We start from the raw sequence: 12,272 nt of genomic DNA on the forward strand, positions 1-12,272 counted from the left end.
AATTTAAGAAAAAAAAAAAAAAGAAATCTCCGGATGTCACCAAGTGTCCCCCGGCAGGCAGAGGCCCTCCAGGTTTCCAAGCGCCCGCCTCGGCCTATGTCTTCCTCCGTGTGGAGCCCGACTTTAAAGGTGGGAAAAATGAAGCCTATTTTCTTTAGAGACGGTCACCATCAAGAGCCTCTCTGAAATTCTTCTGTCGATAGCCCTGCCAAATTTCTCTGCAACAAAATACATAAAGTATACGCAAGTTGAAATTTGCCGATTTTTTTTTCTGTGACAATGAAGCGTTAGAATTTTTTCTTCTGTATTAAATCTGTGGAATGAAATAGGGCTTTAAAGGAAAATTATAATGGATATTCCAGCAATTAGAGAGATTGCTCAGGTTCTGTTTTTTTGTGTGTTTGTTTGTTTTTTGTTTTTTTTTTAAGAATAAAGGTGCATACAAATTGCAAAAAAAAACAAACAAACAAAAAACATACAAAACCTCTCTGCCCTATCATATTCTCACACCGCCCCTGGGTGACTCACGAAGAGGCCTGTCGAAAGCCTCCGTGGCCCTTCTGGGTCATATCGAATGATCGACATATCAGCAGCCGGGAGTCAGCACCGGGAATGGGGTTTTTTAGGAACTTGTCATCGCAGATCAGCCCAAGCGAGGGATCCATCCAGCCAGGAGGCTGCCGCGGGCGCCGGGGCCTGGAGGGCGCCTGAGTCACAGGCTGCTGGTTGGCAGGGAGAGGATCTCCAGGGCACCTCGCTCAGGCGCAGAAAGGGGTTTTTTTTCAGTTGCACGTGCGGGAAGTTGACAGAATCGGCGGAGACGCCGCGGGACCCGGGGCCAGTTGCGTTGAAGACACGGCGGACACTCCTGGCGGGTCTGATTGGCGCGACCGGTAGCTGCTGCCTCTGGCTGCTGACGGAGGGAACCGCCGGATTTGGGAGTAGTTGGGTTTGCGTTCTGCTTAAATTCTGCAGCATTAGGACTGTTTGACGAATACTGGGGAGTGGGTGCTATGGCATCCATCACCGTGTAGCGTATCGCCATGAGCTCAGTGTCTCGGGACGGCCCCTCAGGGCCGTGGGTGGGCACAGCCTACCTGGGCCCTGTGCCCAGGGCCTTCCAAGGCTGCATGAAATTGTTGGCCGGGGGTGTGCATCCCAAGCTCATCCAAGATGCGGGCAGATTCTTGTTCCTGTGATTAGAGGACTGGGGTCCTCAGCTTTTAGGGGCCACGCCTCCCTGTTTCCTCTGGGCCGGCATGTCTTGCGCATGGAGTCAGTTTTCTACGGCCCGGCGCCTGATTAGGGCAGGCCCACTCATGACGGGCGCAAGTCTACGGAGCTTAGGGACGTCAGTGACACAGGCGACGTCCCTTTTACTTTTTCACGTCTGATCGCTTAGAGGTCCATCTGAGGTCCCACCCCCGCCCCCACGCGCACCCAAGAGGGAAGGAATCTCACAGGAGCCCGGGAGGCTGCCTTAGAGCGCCCCGCGCTCTGCGCTGAGGCGCGTGGTCATTAGAGCCAAGGCGGGGGGGCGTTGAAACCCTCGCCAGCTGTGACCTGGATCCAGCTTCCGGGTAAAGGAGGGCTTGTGGCGTTCGGCCGAATCTCAGTTTGAGGACGTCACCTCGTGCTGGCGGGAGCAGAAAGCTGGATGGTGTTTCTCCGACATACACGTCGGCTTCGATTGCTTTGTTCACATTTATTTTTTTTTTTAATTGGGGCAAAATTTATATAATAGACAGTGATCCTTTTGAAAGTGTTCAGTTCAGAGGCGTTTAGCACATGCACCCCCCTTGTTCAACCACTACCTGTTTCGTTCTAGAATATTTTCATCTCCCCCTAAAAACAAACAAAAAAATAAAACATGCCCTAGATCAGCCACTCTCTCCTCTCTCCCAGCCTCTGGATTTTCTAATTCTGGGCAATTTTGCATGGATAGAATCACACGCTATATAGCTGTTTTGTTGTTTTCAAAGACCACCCAATGTGTCCGCTATCCCAGCTGCACGCCTTTTTCATGGCTGAGTAATATTCCACCACGGGGCTGCACCGCCTTGTGTCCGTCCGTTCATCTGCGGGCAGGCGTTTAGCTTGTTTGCACCTTCTGGCGACCGTGACCAGTGCGTCTGTGGACGTGGTGGGCAGGGGCCTGTTGGCGGGCGGGGGGCGGGGGGTCTGCTTTGAATTCTGTGTTTAACACAGCAGGTTTTAAACCTGTTCCCCGGGGCACGTCTTACTCTCTCTGCATGTTCGAGGTGCTCAGCTTGGCGGACTGCCTCCACTCGGGCAGCAGCCCTGGGCAGAATTATAACATCTCCTGTCACAACCTGTGTGCGGGCGGAATGCGCCCGCTCCGCCCGCGAGGTGCCCCTGGCACACCCTGGCTGTTTCTGTTCTGCGTTAGCATTTGACGGACTTGTTTCTCTCTGCCCTGCAGCCTGTTGGGAATACCCATCGCCCGGGCCGTTGTGACTCAGGTGTCCTAAAAAGGAAGGGGGAGTCCCAGGGACGCGGGTCACCTGATAGGCAGGGTCACATGCTCCCAGGCGATAAACTCACGCAGGAGCCTCAGGCCGGGCCATGGGTCTGGAGGGTCCCTCCCCCGCGTCCTGGGACGGCGGCCGCTCCCCAGGCAGGAGAAAAGTCTCTGGCTATTCGGTGAGGCTTGCGGATTCGTAGAGGATGGGGCCTGGCCGAGGGGTTGGCGCTCTGGCTCTCCAGGAAGGCGGCCGCAGCTCCAGGAGGCCCTGAGTCGGTGAGTTGAACCTGCCTCTCTGCTCGGACTGGGCCAGGAGCCAGGAGCAAACAGGGTCACCTCCGCCTGCAGGCCGGCCGGCCTGTCTGCTCCCCAGGATGGGCCTCCGGCCTTTTTAAAAATTTTTTTCTTTCACCACCCCGCCTCTCTCTGCCCCAGCTCGGCCGGCACCCAGTATTTCCCCTCTCCCTTGGTCTAGGCCAGAACCGGAGGCTGTGAGGCCCGGGGCACGGAGCCAGCCTCCCACACCTGATGCATACCTGCGATTCCAGACGTATCAGGAGCCGTTATCTTTGGGTTTATTGTACCAAATGACATCTACCATTCCAAGTCCCACTTTATCACCCTCAGCAAATGCCGTTCCAGCTGATGAGTCAGGCGATTTGGGGATTTTATTAGACATAATCCATAGAAGGGGCTCGGCCCGGCCGGGCGTGGCTCCGCCGTTGAGCGTCGACCTGGGATCCAGGCGATCGGGGTTCGATTCCCGGTCAGGGCACAGGCCCGGGTTGTGGGCTTGATCCATGACTCTCTCATCATTGATGTTTCTATCTCTCTCTTTCTCCCTCTCCTTTCCTCTCTCTGAAATCAATAAAGATATACTTTTTTAAAAAAAATCATAGAAGGGGCTCAGTGAATATTTACAGGTTATTTTTTGCAAAGAGAGCTCCCGGCGACTGCACAGCCCTTAATGAGGCCGCGATGCGGTGCTGAGCGTGGACTGTAGCTCACCCCTCATTACGTAGGGGGTTAGATCCATATTTGATAGACCCACGCGGCGACTCTTGGATTAGAGAAATTCTGTATACACCCAGCGACCTTGGGACCCGGGTGCCGCCAGCCTTTCCCAAGGGATTGTCGATTCCTGGATTTCCGCATTCAGCTCATTCATGTTGCATTTGCCCCTTTTATTTGTTGGCTCAGGGAGGCCGGGGTCCTGCTGACCCGCGAGGAGCACACAGGGAGGAACATGAGGAAACACCCCTGCGGCTCCCACGGTTTCCTATCAGTGTGACGGCCGGTTCCTGACCCATATGCTTGGGGTGGTGCCCACAGCGAACTTACCACATTGATAGAGTTTGCTTTTCAAAATGTTATTTTTCAGTTACAGTTTACATGCCGTATTGTTTTGTATTAGTTTCACGTGTGCAGCACAGGTGGTTAGACAATCACATGCTTTACAAAGTGATCCCCCGATCAAGCTGGCCGCCCCCCCCCCCCGGCACGTACACAGTTATTTCAATATCAGCGACTAGGTTCCCGGTGCTGTGCCTGCCTTCCCGTGACGGTTTTATTACTGCCGTTTCTGTTCTTCTCAATCCCTTCAATTTTTCCCCCAGTCCTCCAACCCCCCCTCCCCTCTGACAGCCATCGTTTCTCTGTATCTATGAGTCTGTTTCTATTTCATTTGCTCATTTATTTTGTGTAGCTCCCACATCTAAGCGAGATCCTAGGGTATTTGTCTTCCTCTGACTGGCTTATTCCACTCAGCACAGTGCCCTCCAGGTGCCTCCAGGCTGCCGCGAATGCTAAGATTTCAGCCTTTTTCACAGCTGCGTAGTATTCCGCGGCGTGGATGTACCACAGCTTTTTTATCCGCTCGTCTACCGATGGGCACTGGGGCTGCTTCCAGATCTTGGCTATCGTAAACAATGCTGCTTTGAACATCGGGGAGCATCGATTCTTTCTAAGCAGCGTTTTCGGTTCCTTGGGATATACTCCCAGAAGTGGAATTGCTGGTTCGTCAGGCAGATTCATTTTTAATTTTTTGAGGAACGTCCACACTGTTTTCCACTGTGGCTGCGCCCGTCTGCATGCCCACCAGCAGTGCACCAGGGTCCCCTTTCCCCACACCCTCGCCAGCACGTGTGCTTGTTGATTTATCAGCAAGAGCATCCTGACGGGCGAGGTGGTATGTCATTGGGGTATTATTTTTTAAATTTTTTTAAAATATATTGATTTCAAAGAGAGAAAAGGCGAGGGAGAGAGAGATAGAAACATCAATGATGAGAGAGTCATTGATCGGCTGCCGCCCGCAACCCGGGCATGTGCCCTGACCGGGAATCGAACCCTGATCGCCTGGATCCTAGGTCGACGCTCAACTGCTGAGCCACGCCCGGCCGGGCTCATTGTGGTTTTAATTTTCATCTCTCTGATAGTGACATTGGGCATTTTTTCAAATGCCTGTTTGCCATCTGTCTGCCCTCTTTGGAGAAGTGTCCCTCCGGGTCCTCTGCCCATTTTTTAATTGGGGTGTTTGTTTTTGGGTGTTGACTTGTGTAAGTTCGGTATAAATTTCGGATACTGACGCGTCACCAGAGGGATGACTGGTGAATGTGTTCTCCCGTTCACGGGGCTGTCTTTCCATTGGGCCGGTGGTTTCCTTTGCTGTGCAAAAACTGGGATGAAATACATGTTTACAACATTTTGGAGGCTTATTTTCTCTTTTTAAAAATGTTTTTTATCGATTTCAGAGAGAGGGAGAGGGAGAGAGATGGAAACACCAGTGATGAGTCATTGATCACCTGCCTCCCATATGCGCCCGACTGGGGATCGAGCCCACAACCCGGGCATGTGCCCTGACCGGGAATCGAACCCATGACCTTCTGGTTCATGAGCTCAACCTCTGAGCCACGCCGGCCGGGCAAAACTTTCTCTTTTTTTCCTTTCCTGCCAAACTTCTCAAGAGAGTCACAGTCAGCTTCCCCCAGTGCCCAGCGGCTGCTTTCCGGGATGGCACAGGCACTTCGCCCCGGGTCTCTGGTTTCTGAACCCGACTGCTCGTGAAAGAGCAGGAAAAGTCAGTGTCTCCACTTGTTAAAAGTCGTTTCTTGACAAACACGAGGCCCTGGAGGTGTGTTCACCTGCTGATGCCATGGCCGGCCCTGCAGGGCTCAGGGAGTCAGATGCTTTCTCCGTGGCCGAGGCAGTTGGGTGTCACGTGGATAACGCAGGCCTGGGGTGCAGAGGCCTGGGGTCCTGCTCCGGTGTCCGCTGCATTGCTGTGTGACCGTGGCCGACGCAGTCACCACCCTGTCCCCTGTAAATCGAGCTCTTTGGATTTCGATTCCTAGAGGGTGTTCTTCACACATCCCGCACTCGGCCCTGTGGTCCGGGCCCCACACTCGCATTTTTTTCAGGCTAAAACCTGAGACCGGCTGTCCCGAGCTTTTCCACGGCCGTGACTGCGCCGGGAGGGGACCAGGGCTTGTTGATCGAGGATCCGGTCATTTGTAAACGTCTTCACCTGGGAGAGCCCGCGCGCGCCATAAATTCCCCAGGCTTCCGTGATTAATCATTTTCCACAGAAAGCAAGTAATTACGAATCCGCCTGTAAATCATCGTTTAAAACCCACGCGCATAAGTTGACAGGCCACCCTCATAAGTCAGACAGCACTTATCGGGCCCTTACCTGCAAGGAAAGCTCAAGGCTGGGGTCCCCCACCCCCATTCCCGGGCGCCCGTTCCCAGCAACCCGACTCTAACCTGTGCATCCAGAGAAGGGCACGTTTATTGTCCATTCAGAAAACCCTTCATGCCCGGCTGGCGTGGCTCAGGGCCGTGGCTCAGGGCCGTGGCTCAGGGCTGTGGCTCAGGGCCGTGGCTCAGGGCCGTGGCTCAGGAAGTCTGAATACTTTTTCCCTGGGCAAGGCAATTTGTACCGAAGGGCCATGGGTTCGATTCCCGGTCAAGGGCACGTACCTGGGTGGCAGGTTCAATCCCCAGCTCCATTTAGGTCACATGCAGAAGGCAGGTAATCAGTGTGTCTGTTTCTCATCGATGTTTGTCTCTCTCTCTTTCTCTCCCCGCTCCCTCGCCTCCCTTCCACTCTTTAAAACAAATCAGTGAAAAAAATATCCTTGGGTGAGGATTTTCTTTTTTTTTTTTTAAATCCTTTATGTTTTAGTCGGCAGGGCCGACTTCTCTGCCAAGCGAAGACTATGGAACTCCATTCCCTGGCAAAGCCACCGAACAAAAGTGGTGTTTCGCCATTTACGCTTCTAAAGTTCTGCGCACAATTTGCAAAATTACATTGGGGATTCAGTTACCACCCCCATGAGCCCTGCCGGGAGCCTTCCTGCAGACAGTGGACCGGCGCCCACGGGTGGGGCCTTCACAGGGTCTCATCCTGGCTTAGGGTTTTCTTAAATTCAATAAATACATTGTCACTTTTGAGCATAAAATGTTAATGCCGTGAAGGCCGGTCTCCCCACGGTTGGGTCCCCAGGGTATAAACCGAACCCCGCTTCTTGGAGCTGTCGTCGTGAAAACAGGGGAACATAAGGCGAGGTCAGGCCAAGACAGGTGACGGGTCAAGACTACGAGAGATGCTTTTAGGGCACCATCGGGAAGGTTGCTTTCTGTGGGGTGTCAATGGACATACCCCCAAGGACATGCCCTAGGCCAGGGTGAGACCCTGTGAAGGCCCCACCCGTGGGCGCCGGTCCACTGTCTGCAGGAAGGCTCCCGGCAGGGCTCGTGGGGGTGGTAACTGAATCCCCAGTGTAATTTTGCAAATGGAGCCCTTAGCATTGTGCGGCATGTGAATAGGACAATCACTCTCATGTCCAGTAGCCTTCCCTCAGAAATGTCAAGTCAGCACCGGACCCGTTGAAAATGACAACGCCCTTCGTATAAATTAAAGCAGGAAGAACTCACCCGTCCTCCGCCAGCCAAAAAGTGGCCTCCGTCACTAAGGCCATTGGAAAAATGGACACTATCCCCTTGGCCGGCAAGATACGTCGGTGGTGGTGATTTTTTTCCCCTCCCTGGGTCAACCTTATCGTGTTTAGCTGATTTAAGGAATTTTTTTTTTGGTCATAAATTCAAACTCAGGTGTATTTCAGGCATAAAGGCTGCTACCTTGTTAAACTCAACTATTAAAAATTGTCACTTTTTTTATTTAAATATATCTTTATTGATTTCAGAGAGAGGAAAGGAGAGGGAGAGAGAGAGATAGAAACATCAATGATGAGAGAGTCATTGATCGGCTGCAGCCTGCAACCCGGGCATGTGCCCTGACCAGGAATCAAACCCCGAGCGCCTGGATCCTAGGTCGATGCTTAACCGCTGAGCCACGCCCGGCCGGGCAAAAATTGTCACGTTTTTTAAAAAATAAGTTTTTACTGATTTTTAGAGAGAGAGGAAAGGAGACGGAGAGGAATAGATAGGAACATCAATGATGAGAGAGATTCATTGATCGGCTGCCTCCTGCAGGCCCCCGACTGGGGATGGAGCCCGCAACCCGGGCATGTGCCCTGACCGGGAATCAAACCAGTGACCTCCTGGTTCATAGGACAGTGCTCAACCAATGAACCACACTGGCGCGGGGCAAAAAATAATATTTTTAAATTGTGTGTTTGAAACGAACCCAGGCCCCCAGGCCCTTGGCTGAGTCTCCACCAAATGACATGGAGAAATACCCGATTGCCTTGGACGCCTTGTCATTTTACATGGCCGATGAAACATGCAGTTCTGCAGAAAAGGGCTCCTGTGAGTTAGGATGCACCTGTCTGAGGCGGTGCGATCATCCAGGTGTTCTTTGTGGATAGAGCGACGTCTTGGCACATGCCCTGGTTAAATTCCCAGCATTTCCACAGTCCTAGATAACAGGCGCTCACAGCGCATGCTAAATATCGATCGACGGGCGTCCACAGTTTCTTATCTGAGGCCCTGGGAGCCAGATGCGGTTTGCAATTCAGAGTTATGCATATTTATTTATATATGTGCGTTTTTATTGATTCAGAGAGAGGAAGGGAGAGAGAAAGAGGGAAACATCAATGATGAGAGAGTCATCGATAGCCTGCCTCCTGCAGGCCCCTTACTGGGTATTAAGCCCACAACCCAGGCATGTGCCCTGACTGAGGAATTGAGCTGTGAGCTCCTGGCCCCTAGGTCGATACTGAATCACTGAGCCAAACCAGACGGGCGAGTTATGCATATTTTAGAAAGATAATATGGGCCTTTGCCTTATCTCCCCGGGGCACGCTCAGCATCTGGGGGCAGCACCGAGCAATCCAACTCATTAATATTCCTGCAGAAAAACACGGGAATATTCCTCCCCGTGGGATATGTGAAGACCACAAGTGCTATAATAGTTAATTTAAAGTGTCTGTAGATAGTAATAAGGCAGAATGGGAGGAGGTAATTGTAACATAATAGACCATCCATGCCCTGATTATTTCCCGTGTCTAAGTAAAACATCAGCTATGGCCAATTCAGAAGAAATAAAAGACCTGCACATGTACCTGTCATGCATGTTCATGATCTCTGGATGCTCGCATTGGCCATTTAAAATACTTCTTTCATTGTCATCCGTCTTGTCGACCTCAAGCTTTCCCTGAGCAGCGTCTCACGCAAGCCAGTGACCGCAACCTTTTGTTCCTGAGGTCGGCAGTTAACAGGTCACACATTGTAACCACAGCCCGGTCCACGGTTGGGAAACGTTTTCCATGCCAGGCCACGTGGTAAATATTGTTGGCTTCACGGATTGTGTGTGGAACCGGACACAGTAGGCCCAGGCTGCCTGTCGCTACTTGAGCCAATTAAGCAGAGACAGGGTTGAATCATATATGAGCGTTTATTGCAATATTGCTCACAGTGTGAGAGAGCAGCAGGATTTGTCCTCATAAAATCTGCTCTACCCCCCAGCCCCCCAAAACCAGCCGCTTATATTGGATAAAAGGACAAAGATTACATGGGGAAGTGGGCAAAAAGCAATACGAATGCATAGAATGGTTTAAAGGTTATAGGAAATGCGGGCTGGGGGTTGCAAAGTGGGGGGGCACCTCCAGGTGGAGGATGGAGATGGGGCTGGAGGTTGCAAAGGGCGGGACCCTCCGGGACTCCATTCCTTCCAGAACAAGGGTGTTACCTTCCCTTGTCCCTGGCGTTCAGCTCCTAGCCAGGTTGGAAAGTGCTGTCTCTAATTAGAACAATCACAGTTCACAGAACTTGATCAATATTTCTTCTAACTATAGCTAACAGTGGTGGTCAACAGAGCATGATCGACATCTCTGCCCCCAACCTGTGGCCAACCGATTCTGCAATTGCCCTGCAAAAGTAGCCGCAGAAAATACCGAATGGGATGGCGAGGCCGCCTTCCAGTAACGCTGCGTTGACCTGAACAGCGGCGGGCGGGGGCTTGGCCCCAAGTCCTAGCTTGACAGCCTCTGTTCTATGGGTGCCCCCCCCATCGGGCCTTTAGATTTTCCTTTGTGCTCACTTCCTTCTGCAAGTACGGTCCCTGGTGCTCATACCTCTGCGACAGGCATTGTAACTTAATCCCGTTAGTCACCCGGGGGAGTGAGCACAGAAAATGAAGCATCCGGCAAAGGGCTGCCAAGCTGATTTCTTAAAGTCTATTTTCTGTAACTAAAAGGTGTGGGCCGCAGAAAGGAAAATGATTTGAAGCTTTTAGGCCTCACAAGGGGAGTCGTCCGATTGCTCAAATCCACAAGCTTACCGTCTTCGTCTGGCCAAGTGAGGTCAGGATGAAGGCCCAGAAAAGGGGAGGCTGCCTGGCGGGTGGGCGCTCCCTGCGGTGGGATGAAGGCTCCTCGACGACAGAGCTGCGCTCGGTTCCAACAGGAATCGAACATGAAAAGCCGCGGGAGAAGATTGATTACAGTTTCAAATGCCACCCGGGGGGGTGCGGGGGAGGACGGCATTTCTGGGACACAGATTGACCCTAGGACGTTGTTGCTGGAAGCTTAACTACAGTGAAGCAAGATCTACATTTGCAAAAATCTATACGACATTTTCCTCTAATGCCATGTTCTCTGTGAACGTTATTTACCGAGCGGGATTATCCTTTGTGTTTTTAAAAGTATAAATGATAGATTTAGACGTTAATACATTGTTGCAAGGCATGTGCTAGCATTTGTCTAAATGTCAATGACTAGAAACAATATATTTAAAATGTGTCTATGTTCAAAGCAATCTTTATGGCTCCTTTTCTCAGCTCATTTTCTTCCTCCCCCGAGGATATTTTTTTCCATTAATTTTTAGAGAGAGCGGAAGGGAGGGAGGAAGGGGAGAGAGAGAGAGAGAGAAAAAATCAATGTGAGAGAGACATCAAACCTGCAACCCAGGTACATGCCTTTGACAGGAATCGAACCTGCGACCCTTAGAAAGTCGATGCTCTAACCACTGAGCGGAACCAACCAGGGCTCTAAGCTCATTTTCAATTGCTGTGCAGGGCTATGTACCAGAGGTGGAAAAACTTTCTCTCGAGGGCCAGGTAATGACCGTGTTCAGCTCCTCAGGCCAAACAATCCATCCTAATCACACAAGTCTGAGGCTAGCGCAGACGCCGCCGTGGACCATCAGCGAGCAGTGGGCGAGGCTGGGCTCCTGGACACTTTGTTGCTGGGCAAAGGAATGCAAAATATCATGCGAGGCTGGGTTCCTGGACACTTTGTTGATGGATGAAGGGATACAAAATATCATGCGAGGCTGGGTTCCTGGACACTTTGTTGATGGGCAAAGGAATACAAAATATCAAGCGAGGCTGGGTTCCTGGACACTTTGTTGATGGGCAAAGGAATACAAAATATCAAGCGAGGCTGGGTTCCTGGACACTTTGTTGATGGGCGAAGGGATACAAAATATCATGCGAGGCTGGGTTCCTGGACACTTTGTTGATGGGCGAAGGGACACAAAATATCATGCGAGGCTGGGTTCCTGGACACTCTGTTGATGGGCGAAGGGATACAAAATATCATGCGAGGCTGGGTTCCTGGACACTCTGTTGATGGGCGAAGGGATACAAAATATCATGCGAGGCTGGGTTCCTGGACACTTTGTTGATGGGCGAAGGGATACAAAGTATCATGCGAGGCTGGGTTCCTGGACACTTTGTTGATGGGCGAAGGGATACAAAATATCATGCGCTGCTCAGGTTTCACAGTGTATTCCTTTTTCAGCCACTTCAAAACATAAACAGGAAAACACTCTGTCTGGTTACAGAAGCACTTCGGGGAGGACAGCAGTTTGTGGCCCCAGCTCTACTAAGAAAATATTTAACCTTTAAAAGACGGCATTTAAAAGACAGCATCATACAAACTCCATATATTTTCCAGGATCAACTGTACAAATAATGGTTTCCTTCCTTTTGCCTGTAAAAAAGAATGTATATGCTTAGGTTTCTGAGTATTTAACTAATGTGCCTAAAAAATGAAAAAAATGTTGTCTTGCTGAAATAATTTGCTGTGGTTCCCATTGTCTTTTTCTGGTCTTTGAGGACTTATGAAAAACCAGTCTACTCAATATTCACAGAGCTAAGTTTTTCGTTTTTTTTAACCTATGTAACTTTGTTAAATTGATATTTCTGACAGTCTTCACACATACAAAAAAACCAACAAATTCTAAATGAAGTCTTTTTGACCTTGAACTAACTTTGGAATTTTCCAGAGGTCCCTGGAACATATTAAAAGATTAGTTCTATTTCCTTACAAAAAGAAAAATATTAAATGGATTAGGCTTATTTGATGTAGTAAATTATATGGGA

The 12,272-nt window shown here is 50.7% G+C and overlaps 1 protein-coding gene across 3 annotated transcripts in view; it reads left to right on the forward strand.

The window, feature by feature from the left end:
* Positions 1-12,272, forward strand: part of LOC308552020 (steryl-sulfatase-like) — an 82,648-nt gene that overhangs the window by 14,768 nt on the left and 55,608 nt on the right. The gene's annotated exons all lie outside the window — the stretch shown is intronic.

The sequence above is a fragment of the Miniopterus schreibersii genome, assembly GCF_964146895.1.
Source record: "Miniopterus schreibersii genome assembly, chromosome: Y".
Taxonomy (NCBI): domain Eukaryota; kingdom Metazoa; phylum Chordata; class Mammalia; order Chiroptera; family Miniopteridae; genus Miniopterus; species Miniopterus schreibersii.